Source organism: Staurois parvus, unplaced genomic scaffold, assembly GCF_062004578.1.
Source record: "Staurois parvus isolate SC_StPar_1 unplaced genomic scaffold, SC_StPar_1.0 ptg000543l, whole genome shotgun sequence".
Lineage (NCBI taxonomy): Eukaryota > Metazoa > Chordata > Amphibia > Anura > Ranidae > Staurois > Staurois parvus.
This window is the reverse complement of record NW_028318339.1, coordinates 1,416,632-1,436,560: the sequence shown is the minus strand read 5'-3', so window position 1 is coordinate 1,436,560 and position 19,929 is coordinate 1,416,632. Positions and strand designations below refer to the sequence as shown.

The following is a 19,929-nucleotide window of genomic DNA, read 5'->3' as shown; positions in this document are numbered from 1 at the left end:
TGCTGTACTAAGTACTAAGATTGAATGTCACTTGGGGGTTGAATAAAACTGATAATGCTGTGAGCACAGAAAAGACATTTGTGGTTATTTCATTATAACTGTTATGTTATATTTGTCTGACCTACAAGTGCCTCTTTAATGTAAATGTAAGCAAGATGACTGAATGATCAAAAGCAATGTCAAACTGGCCAAAACACTCAATTTCAGTGGGGGTTGAATAATTTTGGTCACAACTGTACATAAATCAATCAAAGTGAGTTGAAAATAATATAGCAAAAAAACAAAACCAATGTACCTCGGACACGGCCGATGACAGATCTGAGTACCGGCCCCGTTGCTGGTACCATGTGACCTGCTGTGACCAATCACAGCAGGTCACATGACAGTTGTACACCATGGATGGCTTCATGCATGCCATCCATTGTCTACTAGTGTCTAGCTGTGAATCGTCACAGCGATCACATGCACATGTCATGTGATGAGCCGTGGCCAGATCACAGCTGAGCACAAAAAAACAAAAAAAAAACAAACCCCTGAATGAATCGATGTCATTCAGGTAAATGCTTGCTTATAGCAAAGGAAGTCTTTGCTATAAGCAAATTGTGTAAGAAAAGAAAAAAAAAAAACTGATCACTTCCCCAAAGTAGTACAATGTTACTGTGGTAACATTGTACTACTTTGGTCATAGGGAAATATGAAAAGAAAATCTTGAAGAAAAAGAAAAAAAATGTAATAAAAAATGAATAATAATAAAAAAAAGTAAAAAAAATGATTTTTTTTTTTTTTTTTTTTCTTCCATACTGTCACCAGTCAGTGTCCCTGATCACCGCTATGCCAGTGATAGGATGACGCTGTACTGCACTGGTGACAGTATGTAAAAAAAAATAATTGTGACAATCATTTTTTTCATTTTCTGAAAAATTCGGACAAAAAAAATACAACTTCAAAAAACTCGCCATGCCTCTTATGAAATCCGTCGTACTGTCTACTTTACAAAAAGGGGTCATTTGGGGAATATCTGTACTGTTCTGACATTCTTGGGCCTCAAGAAATTAGATTGGCTGTCACTACTTCAGGATTGATCAATATTCAGACCTATACCAGAGTTTGTGAACTCTATCACTTTCCTACAAACTAAAAAATACATCCTAATTTGGGTTATTTTCACCAAAGACATGTAGCAGAATACATCTCGGCCTAAATTTATGAAGAACCATTACGGATTTGCGAACTTTTATAACAGAAACAAAGAAAACCGTGTTTTGTTTTTAAATTTTCGGTCTTTTTTGGTTAATTTAGCCAAAAATAAAAACCCCAGCGGTGATTAAATACCACCAAAAGAAAGCTCTAGTTGTGTGAAGAAAACGATGAAATGTTTGTTTGGGTACAATGTTGTATGACCGAGCGAATTGTCATTGAAATTGTGAGAGCGCTGAAACCTGAAAAATGGCCTGGGCAGGAAGGGGGTAAAAGTGCCCGGCATGGAAATGGTTCATCGATACGAGAAAATCAAAAAGAGCCGCCTAGCGGAGGATGGTTTCCATCCAACGACCTCTGGGCCAGCTCTGGGAAAGGTCCCCTGGCACTCAAGGTGAGGATGCCAAAAGTGCGCCCCTCCCCCGAGCTCCTTCATTCGGGAAAACAAAAAGGGAACCAGGGAACAAATGCCATAAGCGCTCGCTTACACCCTGAGCCCCCGCTCACACCCAAAACCATTTCAAAATCGGGCGACCTGCTGACACCAATGCCTATGCAAACCGCACCAAAAGCTCTGCTGCGTGCACTACTTTAGAGGTCGGCGCGGCTCCGACAAAGCCGGAACCGCACCCATAGGACCGCTGTAATAGCGGACAATAGGGTGCGACTTGGCCTACAGTTTTACAAGTCGCAGGCCAAGTTGCACCTGACGTGACCGGGGTGTAAGGGGCATGCCAGCGTGTGCGTTCTCGTAGCGCACCTCTAGGACAGACCACTCGTTTCAATAGGCTTCCCTAGGTGGATAGATGGCGCAGGCACCATTTTTAAAACCACAGAGATACATCAATCAATCAAAGTGAGTTGAAAATAATATAGCAAAAAAACAAAACCAATGGACTAAAATGGCTCTTTAATAATTACCAGGAAATCCAAATCCAAAATAGCCGCCTAGCAGAGGATGGTTTGGATCCAACCACCTCTGCTTTATGGGCCCAGCAAGGCATGGTGGGCGTGGCCTGCCTGCCTTCCCACAATGCCTCCTGGCAGAGCTGCTCACTTGCATGCGGTGTCCTGCTTAACAATAGCCTGTGTGCTCCTCATTTTCTTCAGTAAAATCAACTTTTCAACTGACAGACATTATTGATCACATTGATTATGATTATACAAAAAGCATTCTTAGAATTCATAAACATAGTTTGGCAGAAATAGCGCAGAACACCGACATTCAACGCTCTCCATAAGCTGATCTTCTGACCTCTTTGACGGCTTATATACCCCTCGGGCTCTCCCATTGCTTTGCCCCCCCGCATCGGCGGGTGGGCAGGATTACAATCGTGGAACGATACAGAGAAAATTAGCAAGCCCCTGCGTAAGGTTGACATGCTAACCCATGAAGCGGTCCCAAATTTTTTCCTCAAACAGCCTTCCTTCAATTCAATGCTTTGGATTTCTTGCTTTCTTTCTTTCTTTTTTTTTTTTTTTACTCTTAGCATCAACTATTTTAAAAAATAAAAATTACAAGCTGCGGCTTACGGTTAGAGCGCAACTGAAAGCTGCACGTGCCCTAGCGGCTTCTCCCACCAACCTTCTCTGAAGAAGAGCAGCACGCCTATGGGCATCCCACTGCCCCGTTAGTCTATGGGGGCGCTCCATTCTCTCACTCCTTCTCTTGGCTCCCCTTTCTTTCCCAATGCCTTTCTATACGGCCAGCTCTGGGAAAGCTCCCCCGGCACTCAAGGTGAGGATGCCAAAGTGCGCCCCTCCCCCGAGCCCCTTCATTCGGGAAAACAAAAAGGCAGCAAATGCCATAAGCGCTCTCTTACACCCTGAGCCCCCGCTCACATCAAAACCAATTTCAAAATTGGGTGACCTGCTGACACCAATGCCTATGCAAATCGCACCAAAAGCTCTGCTGCGTGCACTACTTTAGAAGTCGGCGCGGCTCCGACAAAGCCGGAACCGCACCCGTACGACCGCTCTAATAGCGGACAATAGGGTGCGACTTGGCCTACAGTTTTACAAGTCGCAGGCCAAGTTGCACCTGACGTGACCGGGGTGTAAGGGGCATGCCAGCGTGTGCGTTCTCATAGCGCACGTCTAGGACAGACCACTCGTTTCAATAGGCTTCCCTAGGTGAATAGATCGATTTTAAAACCACAGAGATACATAAATCAATCAAAGTGAGTTGAAAATAATATAGCAAAAAAACAAAACCAATGTACCTCGGACACGGCCGATGACAGATCTGAGTACCGGCCCCGTTGCTGGTACCATGTGACCTGCTGTGACCAATCACAGCAGGTCACATGACAGTTGTACACCATGGATGGCTTCATGCATGCCATCCATTGTCTACTAGTGTCTAGCTGTGAATCGTCACAGCGATCACATGCACATGTCATGTGATGAGCCGTGGCCAGATCACAGCTGAGCACAAAAAAAAAAAACAAACCCCTGAATGAATCGATGTCATTCAGGTAAATGCTTGCTTATAGCAAAGGAAGTCTTTGCTATAAGCAAATTGTGTAAGAAAAGAAAAAAAAAAAACTGATCACTTCCCCAAAGTAGTACAATGTTACTGTGGTAACATTGTACTACTTTGGTCATAGGGAAATATGAAAAGAAAATCTTGAAGAAAAAGAAAAAAAATGTAATAAAAAATGAACAATAATAAAAAAAAAAGTAAAAAAAATGATTTTTTTTTTTTTTTTTTTTTCCCCCATACTGTCACCAGTCAGTGTCCCTGATCACCGCTATGCCAGTGATAGGATGACGCTGTACTGCACTGGTGACAGTATGTAAAAAAAAATAATTGTGACAATCATTTTTTTCATTTTCTGAAAAATTCGGACAAAAAAAATACAACTTCAAAAAACTCGCCATGCCTCTTATGAAATCCGTCGTACTGTCTACTTTACAAAAAGGGGTCATTTGGGGAATATCTGTACTGTTCTGACATTCTTGGGCCTCAAGAAATTAGATTGGCTGTCACTACTTCAGGATTGATCAATATTCAGACCTATACCAGAGTTTGTGAACTCTATCACTTTCCTACAAACTAAAAAATACATCCTAATTTGGGTTATTTTCACCAAAGACATGTAGCAGAATACATCTCGGCCTAAATTTATGAAGAACCATTACGGATTTGCGAACTTTTATAACAGAAACAAAGAAAACCGTGTTTTGTTTTTAAATTTTCGGTCTTTTTTGGTTAATTTAGCCAAAAATAAAAACCCCAGCGGTGATTAAATACCACCAAAAGAAAGCTCTAGTTGTGTGAAGAAAACGATGAAATGTTTGTTTGGGTACAATGTTGTATGACCGAGCGAATTGTCATTGAAATTGTGAGAGCGCTGAAACCTGAAAAATGGCCTGGGCAGGAAGGGGGTAAAAGTGCCCGGCATGGAAATGGTTCATCGATACGAGAAAATCAAAAAGAGCCGCCTAGCGGAGGATGGTTTCCATCCAACGACCTCTGGGCCAGCTCTGGGAAAGGTCCCCTGGCACTCAAGGTGAGGATGCCAAAAGTGCGCCCCTCCCCCGAGCTCCTTCATTCGGGAAAACAAAAAGGGAACCAGGGAACAAATGCCATAAGCGCTCGCTTACACCCTGAGCCCCCGCTCACACCCAAAACCATTTCAAAATCGGGCGACCTGCTGACACCAATGCCTATGCAAACCGCACCAAAAGCTCTGCTGCGTGCACTACTTTAGAGGTCGGCGCGGCTCCGACAAAGCCGGAACCGCACCCATAGGACCGCTGTAATAGCGGACAATAGGGTGCGACTTGGCCTACAGTTTTGCAAGTCGCAGGCCAAGTTGCACCTGACGTGACCGGGGTGTAAGGGGCATGCCAGCGTGTGCGTTCTCGTAGCGCACGTCTAGGACAGACCACTCGTTTCAATAGGCTTCCCTAGGTGAATAGATCGATTTTAAAACCACAGAGATACATAAATCAATCAAAGTGAGTTGAAAATAATATAGCAAAAAAACAAAACCAATGTACCTCGGACACGGCCGATGACAGATCTGAGTACCGGCCCCGTTGCTGGTACCATGTGACCTGCTGTGACCAATCACAGCAGGTCACATGACAGTTGTACACCATGGATGGCTTCATGCATGCCATCCATTGTCTACTAGTGTCTAGCTGTGAATCGTCACAGCGATCACATGCACATGTCATGTGATGAGCCGTGGCCAGATCACAGCTGAGCACAAAAAAAAAAAAACAAAAAAAAAACAAACCCCTGAATGAATCGATGTCATTCAGGTAAATGCTTGCTTATAGCAAAGGAAGTCTTTGCTATAAGCAAATTGTGTAAGAAAAGAAAAAAAAAAAACTGATCACTTCCCCAAAGTAGTACAATGTTACTGTGGTAACATTGTACTACTTTGGTCATAGGGAAATATGAAAAGAAAATCTTGAAGAAAAAGAAAAAAAATGTAATAAAAAATGAATAATAATAAAAAAAAGTAAAAAAAATGATTTTTTTTTTTTTTTTTTTTCTTCCATACTGTCACCAGTCAGTGTCCCTGATCACCGCTATGCCAGTGATAGGATGACGCTGTACTGCACTGGTGACAGTATGTAAAAAAAAATAATTGTGACAATCATTTTTTTCATTTTCTGAAAAATTCGGACAAAAAAAATACAACTTCAAAAAACTCGCCATGCCTCTTATGAAATCCGTCGTACTGTCTACTTTACAAAAAGGGGTCATTTGGGGAATATCTGTACTGTTCTGACATTCTTGGGCCTCAAGAAATTAGATTGGCTGTCACTACTTCAGGATTGATCAATATTCAGACCTATACCAGAGTTTGTGAACTCTATCACTTTCCTACAAACTAAAAAATACATCCTAATTTGGGTTATTTTCACCAAAGACATGTAGCAGAATACATCTCGGCCTAAATTTATGAAGAACCATTACGGATTTGCGAACTTTTATAACAGAAACAAAGAAAACCGTGTTTTGTTTTTAAATTTTCGGTCTTTTTTGGTTAATTTAGCCAAAAATAAAAACCCCAGCGGTGATTAAATACCACCAAAAGAAAGCTCTAGTTGTGTGAAGAAAACGATGAAATGTTTGTTTGGGTACAATGTTGTATGACCGAGCGAATTGTCATTGAAATTGTGAGAGCGCTGAAACCTGAAAAATGGCCTGGGCAGGAAGGGGGTAAAAGTGCCCGGCATGGAAATGGTTCATCGATACGAGAAAATCAAAAAGAGCCGCCTAGCGGAGGATGGTTTCCATCCAACGACCTCTGGGCCAGCTCTGGGAAAGGTCCCCTGGCACTCAAGGTGAGGATGCCAAAAGTGCGCCCCTCCCCCGAGCTCCTTCATTCGGGAAAACAAAAAGGGAACCAGGGAACAAATGCCATAAGCGCTCGCTTACACCCTGAGCCCCCGCTCACACCCAAAACCATTTCAAAATCGGGCGACCTGCTGACACCAATGCCTATGCAAACCGCACCAAAAGCTCTGCTGCGTGCACTACTTTAGAGGTCGGCGCGGCTCCGACAAAGCCGGAACCGCACCCATAGGACCGCTGTAATAGCGGACAATAGGGTGCGACTTGGCCTACAGTTTTGCAAGTCGCAGGCCAAGTTGCACCTGACGTGACCGGGGTGTAAGGGGCATGCCAGCGTGTGCGTTCTCGTAGCGCACGTCTAGGACAGACCACTCGTTTCAATAGGCTTCCCTAGGTGAATAGATCGATTTTAAAACCACAGAGATACATAAATCAATCAAAGTGAGTTGAAAATAATATAGCAAAAAAACAAAACCAATGTACCTCGGACACGGCCGATGACAGATCTGAGTACCGGCCCCGTTGCTGGTACCATGTGACCTGCTGTGACCAATCACAGCAGGTCACATGACAGTTGTACACCATGGATGGCTTCATGCATGCCATCCATTGTCTACTAGTGTCTAGCTGTGAATCGTCACAGCGATCACATGCACATGTCATGTGATGAGCCGTGGCCAGATCACAGCTGAGCACAAAAAAAAAAAAACAAAAAAAAAACAAACCCCTGAATGAATCGATGTCATTCAGGTAAATGCTTGCTTATAGCAAAGGAAGTCTTTGCTATAAGCAAATTGTGTAAGAAAAGAAAAAAAAAAAACTGATCACTTCCCCAAAGTAGTACAATGTTACTGTGGTAACATTGTACTACTTTGGTCATAGGGAAATATGAAAAGAAAATCTTGAAGAAAAAGAAAAAAAATGTAATAAAAAATGAATAATAATAAAAAAAAGTAAAAAAAATGATTTTTTTTTTTTTTTTTTTTCTTCCATACTGTCACCAGTCAGTGTCCCTGATCACCGCTATGCCAGTGATAGGATGACGCTGTACTGCACTGGTGACAGTATGTAAAAAAAAATAATTGTGACAATCATTTTTTTCATTTTCTGAAAAATTCGGACAAAAAAAATACAACTTCAAAAAACTCGCCATGCCTCTTATGAAATCCGTCGTACTGTCTACTTTACAAAAAGGGGTCATTTGGGGAATATCTGTACTGTTCTGACATTCTTGGGCCTCAAGAAATTAGATTGGCTGTCACTACTTCAGGATTGATCAATATTCAGACCTATACCAGAGTTTGTGAACTCTATCACTTTCCTACAAACTAAAAAATACATCCTAATTTGGGTTATTTTCACCAAAGACATGTAGCAGAATACATCTCGGCCTAAATTTATGAAGAACCATTACGGATTTGCGAACTTTTATAACAGAAACAAAGAAAACCGTGTTTTGTTTTTAAATTTTCGGTCTTTTTTGGTTAATTTAGCCAAAAATAAAAACCCCAGCGGTGATTAAATACCACCAAAAGAAAGCTCTAGTTGTGTGAAGAAAACGATGAAATGTTTGTTTGGGTACAATGTTGTATGACCGAGCGAATTGTCATTGAAATTGTGAGAGCGCTGAAACCTGAAAAATGGCCTGGGCAGGAAGGGGGTAAAAGTGCCCGGCATGGAAATGGTTCATCGATACGAGAAAATCAAAAAGAGCCGCCTAGCGGAGGATGGTTTCCATCCAACGACCTCTGGGCCAGCTCTGGGAAAGGTCCCCTGGCACTCAAGGTGAGGATGCCAAAAGTGCGCCCCTCCCCCGAGCTCCTTCATTCGGGAAAACAAAAAGGGAACCAGGGAACAAATGCCATAAGCGCTCGCTTACACCCTGAGCCCCCGCTCACACCCAAAACCATTTCAAAATCGGGCGACCTGCTGACACCAATGCCTATGCAAACCGCACCAAAAGCTCTGCTGCGTGCACTACTTTAGAGGTCGGCGCGGCTCCGACAAAGCCGGAACCGCACCCATAGGACCGCTGTAATAGCGGACAATAGGGTGCGACTTGGCCTACAGTTTTACAAGTCGCAGGCCAAGTTGCACCTGACGTGACCGGGGTGTAAGGGGCATGCCAGCGTGTGCGTTCTCGTAGCGCACCTCTAGGACAGACCACTCGTTTCAATAGGCTTCCCTAGGTGGATAGATGGCGCAGGCACCATTTTTAAAACCACAGAGATACATCAATCAATCAAAGTGAGTTGAAAATAATATAGCAAAAAAACAAAACCAATGGACTAAAATGGCTCTTTAATAATTACCAGGAAATCCAAATCCAAAATAGCCGCCTAGCAGAGGATGGTTTGGATCCAACCACCTCTGCTTTATGGGCCCAGCAAGGCATGGTGGGCGTGGCCTGCCTGCCTTCCCACAATGCCTCCTGGCAGAGCTGCTCACTTGCATGCGGTGTCCTGCTTAACAATAGCCTGTGTGCTCCTCATTTTCTTCAGTAAAATCAACTTTTCAACTGACAGACATTATTGATCACATTGATTATGATTATACAAAAAGCATTCTTAGAATTCATAAACATAGTTTGGCAGAAATAGCGCAGAACACCGACATTCAACGCTCTCCATAAGCTGATCTTCTGACCTCTTTGACGGCTTATATACCCCTCGGGCTCTCCCATTGCTTTGCCCCCCCGCATCGGCGGGTGGGCAGGATTACAATCGTGGAACGATACAGAGAAAATTAGCAAGCCCCTGCGTAAGGTTGACATGCTAACCCATGAAGCGGTCCCAAATTTTTTCCTCAAACAGCCTTCCTTCAATTCAATGCTTTGGATTTCTTGCTTTCTTTCTTTCTTTTTTTTTTTTTTTACTCTTAGCATCAACTATTTTAAAAAATAAAAATTACAAGCTGCGGCTTACGGTTAGAGCGCAACTGAAAGCTGCACGTGCCCTAGCGGCTTCTCCCACCAACCTTCTCTGAAGAAGAGCAGCACGCCTATGGGCATCCCACTGCCCCGTTAGTCTATGGGGGCGCTCCATTCTCTCACTCCTTCTCTTGGCTCCCCTTTCTTTCCCAATGCCTTTCTATACGGCCAGCTCTGGGAAAGCTCCCCCGGCACTCAAGGTGAGGATGCCAAAGTGCGCCCCTCCCCCGAGCCCCTTCATTCGGGAAAACAAAAAGGCAGCAAATGCCATAAGCGCTCTCTTACACCCTGAGCCCCCGCTCACATCAAAACCAATTTCAAAATTGGGTGACCTGCTGACACCAATGCCTATGCAAATCGCACCAAAAGCTCTGCTGCGTGCACTACTTTAGAAGTCGGCGCGGCTCCGACAAAGCCGGAACCGCACCCGTACGACCGCTCTAATAGCGGACAATAGGGTGCGACTTGGCCTACAGTTTTACAAGTCGCAGGCCAAGTTGCACCTGACGTGACCGGGGTGTAAGGGGCATGCCAGCGTGTGCGTTCTCATAGCGCACGTCTAGGACAGACCACTCGTTTCAATAGGCTTCCCTAGGTGAATAGATCGATTTTAAAACCACAGAGATACATAAATCAATCAAAGTGAGTTGAAAATAATATAGCAAAAAAACAAAACCAATGTACCTCGGACACGGCCGATGACAGATCTGAGTACCGGCCCCGTTGCTGGTACCATGTGACCTGCTGTGACCAATCACAGCAGGTCACATGACAGTTGTACACCATGGATGGCTTCATGCATGCCATCCATTGTCTACTAGTGTCTAGCTGTGAATCGTCACAGCGATCACATGCACATGTCATGTGATGAGCCGTGGCCAGATCACAGCTGAGCACAAAAAAAAAAAACAAACCCCTGAATGAATCGATGTCATTCAGGTAAATGCTTGCTTATAGCAAAGGAAGTCTTTGCTATAAGCAAATTGTGTAAGAAAAGAAAAAAAAAAAACTGATCACTTCCCCAAAGTAGTACAATGTTACTGTGGTAACATTGTACTACTTTGGTCATAGGGAAATATGAAAAGAAAATCTTGAAGAAAAAGAAAAAAAATGTAATAAAAAATGAACAATAATAAAAAAAAAAGTAAAAAAAATGATTTTTTTTTTTTTTTTTTTTTCCCCCATACTGTCACCAGTCAGTGTCCCTGATCACCGCTATGCCAGTGATAGGATGACGCTGTACTGCACTGGTGACAGTATGTAAAAAAAAATAATTGTGACAATCATTTTTTTCATTTTCTGAAAAATTCGGACAAAAAAAATACAACTTCAAAAAACTCGCCATGCCTCTTATGAAATCCGTCGTACTGTCTACTTTACAAAAAGGGGTCATTTGGGGAATATCTGTACTGTTCTGACATTCTTGGGCCTCAAGAAATTAGATTGGCTGTCACTACTTCAGGATTGATCAATATTCAGACCTATACCAGAGTTTGTGAACTCTATCACTTTCCTACAAACTAAAAAATACATCCTAATTTGGGTTATTTTCACCAAAGACATGTAGCAGAATACATCTCGGCCTAAATTTATGAAGAACCATTACGGATTTGCGAACTTTTATAACAGAAACAAAGAAAACCGTGTTTTGTTTTTAAATTTTCGGTCTTTTTTGGTTAATTTAGCCAAAAATAAAAACCCCAGCGGTGATTAAATACCACCAAAAGAAAGCTCTAGTTGTGTGAAGAAAACGATGAAATGTTTGTTTGGGTACAATGTTGTATGACCGAGCGAATTGTCATTGAAATTGTGAGAGCGCTGAAACCTGAAAAATGGCCTGGGCAGGAAGGGGGTAAAAGTGCCCGGCATGGAAATGGTTCATCGATACGAGAAAATCAAAAAGAGCCGCCTAGCGGAGGATGGTTTCCATCCAACGACCTCTGGGCCAGCTCTGGGAAAGGTCCCCTGGCACTCAAGGTGAGGATGCCAAAAGTGCGCCCCTCCCCCGAGCTCCTTCATTCGGGAAAACAAAAAGGGAACCAGGGAACAAATGCCATAAGCGCTCGCTTACACCCTGAGCCCCCGCTCACACCCAAAACCATTTCAAAATCGGGCGACCTGCTGACACCAATGCCTATGCAAACCGCACCAAAAGCTCTGCTGCGTGCACTACTTTAGAGGTCGGCGCGGCTCCGACAAAGCCGGAACCGCACCCATAGGACCGCTGTAATAGCGGACAATAGGGTGCGACTTGGCCTACAGTTTTGCAAGTCGCAGGCCAAGTTGCACCTGACGTGACCGGGGTGTAAGGGGCATGCCAGCGTGTGCGTTCTCGTAGCGCACGTCTAGGACAGACCACTCGTTTCAATAGGCTTCCCTAGGTGAATAGATCGATTTTAAAACCACAGAGATACATAAATCAATCAAAGTGAGTTGAAAATAATATAGCAAAAAAACAAAACCAATGTACCTCGGACACGGCCGATGACAGATCTGAGTACCGGCCCCGTTGCTGGTACCATGTGACCTGCTGTGACCAATCACAGCAGGTCACATGACAGTTGTACACCATGGATGGCTTCATGCATGCCATCCATTGTCTACTAGTGTCTAGCTGTGAATCGTCACAGCGATCACATGCACATGTCATGTGATGAGCCGTGGCCAGATCACAGCTGAGCACAAAAAAAAAAAAACAAAAAAAAAACAAACCCCTGAATGAATCGATGTCATTCAGGTAAATGCTTGCTTATAGCAAAGGAAGTCTTTGCTATAAGCAAATTGTGTAAGAAAAGAAAAAAAAAAAACTGATCACTTCCCCAAAGTAGTACAATGTTACTGTGGTAACATTGTACTACTTTGGTCATAGGGAAATATGAAAAGAAAATCTTGAAGAAAAAGAAAAAAAATGTAATAAAAAATGAATAATAATAAAAAAAAGTAAAAAAAATGATTTTTTTTTTTTTTTTTTTTCTTCCATACTGTCACCAGTCAGTGTCCCTGATCACCGCTATGCCAGTGATAGGATGACGCTGTACTGCACTGGTGACAGTATGTAAAAAAAAATAATTGTGACAATCATTTTTTTCATTTTCTGAAAAATTCGGACAAAAAAAATACAACTTCAAAAAACTCGCCATGCCTCTTATGAAATCCGTCGTACTGTCTACTTTACAAAAAGGGGTCATTTGGGGAATATCTGTACTGTTCTGACATTCTTGGGCCTCAAGAAATTAGATTGGCTGTCACTACTTCAGGATTGATCAATATTCAGACCTATACCAGAGTTTGTGAACTCTATCACTTTCCTACAAACTAAAAAATACATCCTAATTTGGGTTATTTTCACCAAAGACATGTAGCAGAATACATCTCGGCCTAAATTTATGAAGAACCATTACGGATTTGCGAACTTTTATAACAGAAACAAAGAAAACCGTGTTTTGTTTTTAAATTTTCGGTCTTTTTTGGTTAATTTAGCCAAAAATAAAAACCCCAGCGGTGATTAAATACCACCAAAAGAAAGCTCTAGTTGTGTGAAGAAAACGATGAAATGTTTGTTTGGGTACAATGTTGTATGACCGAGCGAATTGTCATTGAAATTGTGAGAGCGCTGAAACCTGAAAAATGGCCTGGGCAGGAAGGGGGTAAAAGTGCCCGGCATGGAAATGGTTCATCGATACGAGAAAATCAAAAAGAGCCGCCTAGCGGAGGATGGTTTCCATCCAACGACCTCTGGGCCAGCTCTGGGAAAGGTCCCCTGGCACTCAAGGTGAGGATGCCAAAAGTGCGCCCCTCCCCCGAGCTCCTTCATTCGGGAAAACAAAAAGGGAACCAGGGAACAAATGCCATAAGCGCTCGCTTACACCCTGAGCCCCCGCTCACACCCAAAACCATTTCAAAATCGGGCGACCTGCTGACACCAATGCCTATGCAAACCGCACCAAAAGCTCTGCTGCGTGCACTACTTTAGAGGTCGGCGCGGCTCCGACAAAGCCGGAACCGCACCCATAGGACCGCTGTAATAGCGGACAATAGGGTGCGACTTGGCCTACAGTTTTGCAAGTCGCAGGCCAAGTTGCACCTGACGTGACCGGGGTGTAAGGGGCATGCCAGCGTGTGCGTTCTCGTAGCGCACGTCTAGGACAGACCACTCGTTTCAATAGGCTTCCCTAGGTGAATAGATCGATTTTAAAACCACAGAGATACATAAATCAATCAAAGTGAGTTGAAAATAATATAGCAAAAAAACAAAACCAATGTACCTCGGACACGGCCGATGACAGATCTGAGTACCGGCCCCGTTGCTGGTACCATGTGACCTGCTGTGACCAATCACAGCAGGTCACATGACAGTTGTACACCATGGATGGCTTCATGCATGCCATCCATTGTCTACTAGTGTCTAGCTGTGAATCGTCACAGCGATCACATGCACATGTCATGTGATGAGCCGTGGCCAGATCACAGCTGAGCACAAAAAAAAAAAAACAAAAAAAAAACAAACCCCTGAATGAATCGATGTCATTCAGGTAAATGCTTGCTTATAGCAAAGGAAGTCTTTGCTATAAGCAAATTGTGTAAGAAAAGAAAAAAAAAAAACTGATCACTTCCCCAAAGTAGTACAATGTTACTGTGGTAACATTGTACTACTTTGGTCATAGGGAAATATGAAAAGAAAATCTTGAAGAAAAAGAAAAAAAATGTAATAAAAAATGAATAATAATAAAAAAAAGTAAAAAAAATGATTTTTTTTTTTTTTTTTTTTCTTCCATACTGTCACCAGTCAGTGTCCCTGATCACCGCTATGCCAGTGATAGGATGACGCTGTACTGCACTGGTGACAGTATGTAAAAAAAAATAATTGTGACAATCATTTTTTTCATTTTCTGAAAAATTCGGACAAAAAAAATACAACTTCAAAAAACTCGCCATGCCTCTTATGAAATCCGTCGTACTGTCTACTTTACAAAAAGGGGTCATTTGGGGAATATCTGTACTGTTCTGACATTCTTGGGCCTCAAGAAATTAGATTGGCTGTCACTACTTCAGGATTGATCAATATTCAGACCTATACCAGAGTTTGTGAACTCTATCACTTTCCTACAAACTAAAAAATACATCCTAATTTGGGTTATTTTCACCAAAGACATGTAGCAGAATACATCTCGGCCTAAATTTATGAAGAACCATTACGGATTTGCGAACTTTTATAACAGAAACAAAGAAAACCGTGTTTTGTTTTTAAATTTTCGGTCTTTTTTGGTTAATTTAGCCAAAAATAAAAACCCCAGCGGTGATTAAATACCACCAAAAGAAAGCTCTAGTTGTGTGAAGAAAACGATGAAATGTTTGTTTGGGTACAATGTTGTATGACCGAGCGAATTGTCATTGAAATTGTGAGAGCGCTGAAACCTGAAAAATGGCCTGGGCAGGAAGGGGGTAAAAGTGCCCGGCATGGAAATGGTTCATCGATACGAGAAAATCAAAAAGAGCCGCCTAGCGGAGGATGGTTTCCATCCAACGACCTCTGGGCCAGCTCTGGGAAAGGTCCCCTGGCACTCAAGGTGAGGATGCCAAAAGTGCGCCCCTCCCCCGAGCTCCTTCATTCGGGAAAACAAAAAGGGAACCAGGGAACAAATGCCATAAGCGCTCGCTTACACCCTGAGCCCCCGCTCACACCCAAAACCATTTCAAAATCGGGCGACCTGCTGACACCAATGCCTATGCAAACCGCACCAAAAGCTCTGCTGCGTGCACTACTTTAGAGGTCGGCGCGGCTCCGACAAAGCCGGAACCGCACCCATAGGACCGCTGTAATAGCGGACAATAGGGTGCGACTTGGCCTACAGTTTTGCAAGTCGCAGGCCAAGTTGCACCTGACGTGACCGGGGTGTAAGGGGCATGCCAGCGTGTGCGTTCTCGTAGCGCACGTCTAGGACAGACCACTCGTTTCAATAGGCTTCCCTAGGTGAATAGATCGATTTTAAAACCACAGAGATACATAAATCAATCAAAGTGAGTTGAAAATAATATAGCAAAAAAACAAAACCAATGTACCTCGGACACGGCCGATGACAGATCTGAGTACCGGCCCCGTTGCTGGTACCATGTGACCTGCTGTGACCAATCACAGCAGGTCACATGACAGTTGTACACCATGGATGGCTTCATGCATGCCATCCATTGTCTACTAGTGTCTAGCTGTGAATCGTCACAGCGATCACATGCACATGTCATGTGATGAGCCGTGGCCAGATCACAGCTGAGCACAAAAAAAAAAAAACAAAAAAAAAACAAACCCCTGAATGAATCGATGTCATTCAGGTAAATGCTTGCTTATAGCAAAGGAAGTCTTTGCTATAAGCAAATTGTGTAAGAAAAGAAAAAAAAAAAACTGATCACTTCCCCAAAGTAGTACAATGTTACTGTGGTAACATTGTACTACTTTGGTCATAGGGAAATATGAAAAGAAAATCTTGAAGAAAAAGAAAAAAAATGTAATAAAAAATGAATAATAATAAAAAAAAGTAAAAAAAATGATTTTTTTTTTTTTTTTTTTTCTTCCATACTGTCACCAGTCAGTGTCCCTGATCACCGCTATGCCAGTGATAGGATGACGCTGTACTGCACTGGTGACAGTATGTAAAAAAAAATAATTGTGACAATCATTTTTTTCATTTTCTGAAAAATTCGGACAAAAAAAATACAACTTCAAAAAACTCGCCATGCCTCTTATGAAATCCGTCGTACTGTCTACTTTACAAAAAGGGGTCATTTGGGGAATATCTGTACTGTTCTGACATTCTTGGGCCTCAAGAAATTAGATTGGCTGTCACTACTTCAGGATTGATCAATATTCAGACCTATACCAGAGTTTGTGAACTCTATCACTTTCCTACAAACTAAAAAATACATCCTAATTTGGGTTATTTTCACCAAAGACATGTAGCAGAATACATCTCGGCCTAAATTTATGAAGAACCATTACGGATTTGCGAACTTTTATAACAGAAACAAAGAAAACCGTGTTTTGTTTTTAAATTTTCGGTCTTTTTTGGTTAATTTAGCCAAAAATAAAAACCCCAGCGGTGATTAAATACCACCAAAAGAAAGCTCTAGTTGTGTGAAGAAAACGATGAAATGTTTGTTTGGGTACAATGTTGTATGACCGAGCGAATTGTCATTGAAATTGTGAGAGCGCTGAAACCTGAAAAATGGCCTGGGCAGGAAGGGGGTAAAAGTGCCCGGCATGGAAATGGTTCATCGATACGAGAAAATCAAAAAGAGCCGCCTAGCGGAGGATGGTTTCCATCCAACGACCTCTGGGCCAGCTCTGGGAAAGGTCCCCTGGCACTCAAGGTGAGGATGCCAAAAGTGCGCCCCTCCCCCGAGCTCCTTCATTCGGGAAAACAAAAAGGGAACCAGGGAACAAATGCCATAAGCGCTCGCTTACACCCTGAGCCCCCGCTCACACCCAAAACCATTTCAAAATCGGGCGACCTGCTGACACCAATGCCTATGCAAACCGCACCAAAAGCTCTGCTGCGTGCACTACTTTAGAGGTCGGCGCGGCTCCGACAAAGCCGGAACCGCACCCATAGGACCGCTGTAATAGCGGACAATAGGGTGCGACTTGGCCTACAGTTTTGCAAGTCGCAGGCCAAGTTGCACCTGACGTGACCGGGGTGTAAGGGGCATGCCAGCGTGTGCGTTCTCGTAGCGCACGTCTAGGACAGACCACTCGTTTCAATAGGCTTCCCTAGGTGAATAGATCGATTTTAAAACCACAGAGATACATAAATCAATCAAAGTGAGTTGAAAATAATATAGCAAAAAAACAAAACCAATGTACCTCGGACACGGCCGATGACAGATCTGAGTACCGGCCCCGTTGCTGGTACCATGTGACCTGCTGTGACCAATCACAGCAGGTCACATGACAGTTGTACACCATGGATGGCTTCATGCATGCCATCCATTGTCTACTAGTGTCTAGCTGTGAATCGTCACAGCGATCACATGCACATGTCATGTGATGAGCCGTGGCCAGATCACAGCTGAGCACAAAAAAAAAAAAACAAAAAAAAAACAAACCCCTGAATGAATCGATGTCATTCAGGTAAATGCTTGCTTATAGCAAAGGAAGTCTTTGCTATAAGCAAATTGTGTAAGAAAAGAAAAAAAAAAAACTGATCACTTCCCCAAAGTAGTACAATGTTACTGTGGTAACATTGTACTACTTTGGTCATAGGGAAATATGAAAAGAAAATCTTGAAGAAAAAGAAAAAAAATGTAATAAAAAATGAATAATAATAAAAAAAAGTAAAAAAAATGATTTTTTTTTTTTTTTTTTTCCTTCCATACTGTCACCAGTCAGTGTCCCTGATCACCGCTATGCCAGTGATAGGATGACGCTGTACTGCACTGGTGACAGTATGTAAAAAAAAATAATTGTGACAATCATTTTTTTCATTTTCTGAAAAATTCGGACAAAAAAAATACAACTTCAAAAAACTCGCCATGCCTCTTATGAAATCCGTCGTACTGTCTACTTTACAAAAAGGGGTCATTTGGGGAATATCTGTACTGTTCTGACATTCTTGGGCCTCAAGAAATTAGATTGGCTGTCACTACTTCAGGATTGATCAATATTCAGACCTATACCAGAGTTTGTGAACTCTATCACTTTCCTACAAACTAAAAAATACATCCTAATTTGGGTTATTTTCACCAAAGACATGTAGCAGAATACATCTCGGCCTAAATTTATGAAGAACCATTACGGATTTGCGAACTTTTATAACAGAAACAAAGAAAACCGTGTTTTGTTTTTAAATTTTCGGTCTTTTTTGGTTAATTTAGCCAAAAATAAAAACCCCAGCGGTGATTAAATACCACCAAAAGAAAGCTCTAGTTGTGTGAAGAAAACGATGAAATGTTTGTTTGGGTACAATGTTGTATGACCGAGCGAATTGTCATTGAAATTGTGAGAGCGCTGAAACCTGAAAAATGGCCTGGGCAGGAAGGGGGTAAAAGTGCCCGGCATGGAAATGGTTCATCGATACGAGAAAATCAAAAAGAGCCGCCTAGCGGAGGATGGTTTCCATCCAACGACCTCTGGGCCAGCTCTGGGAAAGGTCCCCTGGCACTCAAGGTGAGGATGCCAAAAGTGCGCCCCTCCCCCGAGCTCCTTCATTCGGGAAAACAAAAAGGGAACCAGGGAACAAATGCCATAAGCGCTCGCTTACACCCTGAGCCCCCTCTCACACCCAAAACCATTTCAAAATCGGGCGACCTGCTGACACCAATGCCTATGCAAACCGCACCAAAAGCTCTGCTGCGTGCACTACTTTAGAGGTCGGCGCGGCTCCGACAAAGCCGGAACCGCACCCATAGGACCGCTGTAATAGCGGACAATAGGGTGCGACTTGGCCTACAGTTTTGCAAGTCGCAGGCCAAGTTGCACCTGACGTGACCGGGGTGTAAGGGGCATGCCAGCGTGTGCGTTCTCGTAGCGCACCTCTAGGACAGACCACTCGTTTCAATAGGCTTCCCTAGGTGGATAGATGGCGCAGGCACCATTTTTAAAACCACAGAGATACATCAATCAATCAAAGTGAGTTGAAAATAATATAGCAAAAAAACAAAACCAATGGACTAAAATGGCTCTTTAATAATTACCAGGAAATCCAAATCCAAAATAGCCGCCTAGCAGAGGATGGTTTGGATCCAACCACCTCTGCTTTATGGGCCCAGCAAGGCATGGTGGGCGTGGCCTGCCTGCCTTCCCACAATGCCTCCTGGCAGAGCTGCTCACTTGCATGCGGTGTCCTGCTTAACAATAGCCTGTGTGCTCCTCATTTTCTTCAGTAAAATCAACTTTTCAACTGACAGACATTATTGATCACATTGATTATGATTATACAAAAAGCATTCTTAGAATTCATAAACATAGTTTGGCAGAAATAGCGCAGAACACCGACATTCAACGCTCTCCATAAGCTGATCTTCTGACCTCTTTGACGGCTTATATACCCCTCGGGCTCTCCCATTGCTTTGCCCCCCGCATCGGCGGGTGGGCAGGATTACAATCGTGGAACGATACAGAGAAAATTAGCAAGCCCCTGCGTAAGGTTGACATGCTAACCCATGAAGCGGTCCCAAATTTTTTCCTCAAACAACCTTCCTTCAATTCAATGCTTTGGATTTCTTGCTTTCTTTCTTTCTTTTTTTTTTTTTTTACTCTTAGCATCAACTATTTTAAAAAATAAAAATTACAAGCTGCGGCTTACGGTTAGAGCGCAACTGAAAGCTGCACGTGCCCTAGCGGCTTCTCCCACCAACCTTCTCTGAAGAAGAGCAGCACGCCTATGGGCATCCCACTGCCCCGTTAGTCTATGGGGGCGCTCCATTCTCTCACTCCTTCTCTTGGCTCCCCTTTCTTTCCCAATGCCTTTCTATACGGCCAGCTCTGGGAAAG

The 19,929-nt window shown here is 43.0% G+C and overlaps 1 protein-coding gene and 3 non-coding genes across 5 annotated transcripts in view; 3 read left to right on the top strand and 1 right to left on the bottom strand.

Annotated features, from left to right (window-relative positions):
* Positions 1-19,929, bottom strand: part of TASP1 (taspase 1) — a 663,695-nt gene that overhangs the window by 556,246 nt on the left and 87,520 nt on the right. The window lies entirely within an intron of this gene.
* LOC149451301 (U6 spliceosomal RNA) lies at positions 2,501-2,607 on the top strand. Its single transcript, XR_016315113.1, has one exon. It is a non-coding gene; the product is annotated as a U6 spliceosomal RNA (small nuclear RNA).
* On the top strand, positions 9,212-9,318 carry LOC149451300 (U6 spliceosomal RNA). Its single transcript, XR_016315112.1, has one exon. It is a non-coding gene; the product is annotated as a U6 spliceosomal RNA (small nuclear RNA).
* Positions 19,507-19,618, top strand: LOC149451299 (U6 spliceosomal RNA). Its single transcript, XR_016315074.1, has one exon. It is a non-coding gene; the product is annotated as a U6 spliceosomal RNA (small nuclear RNA).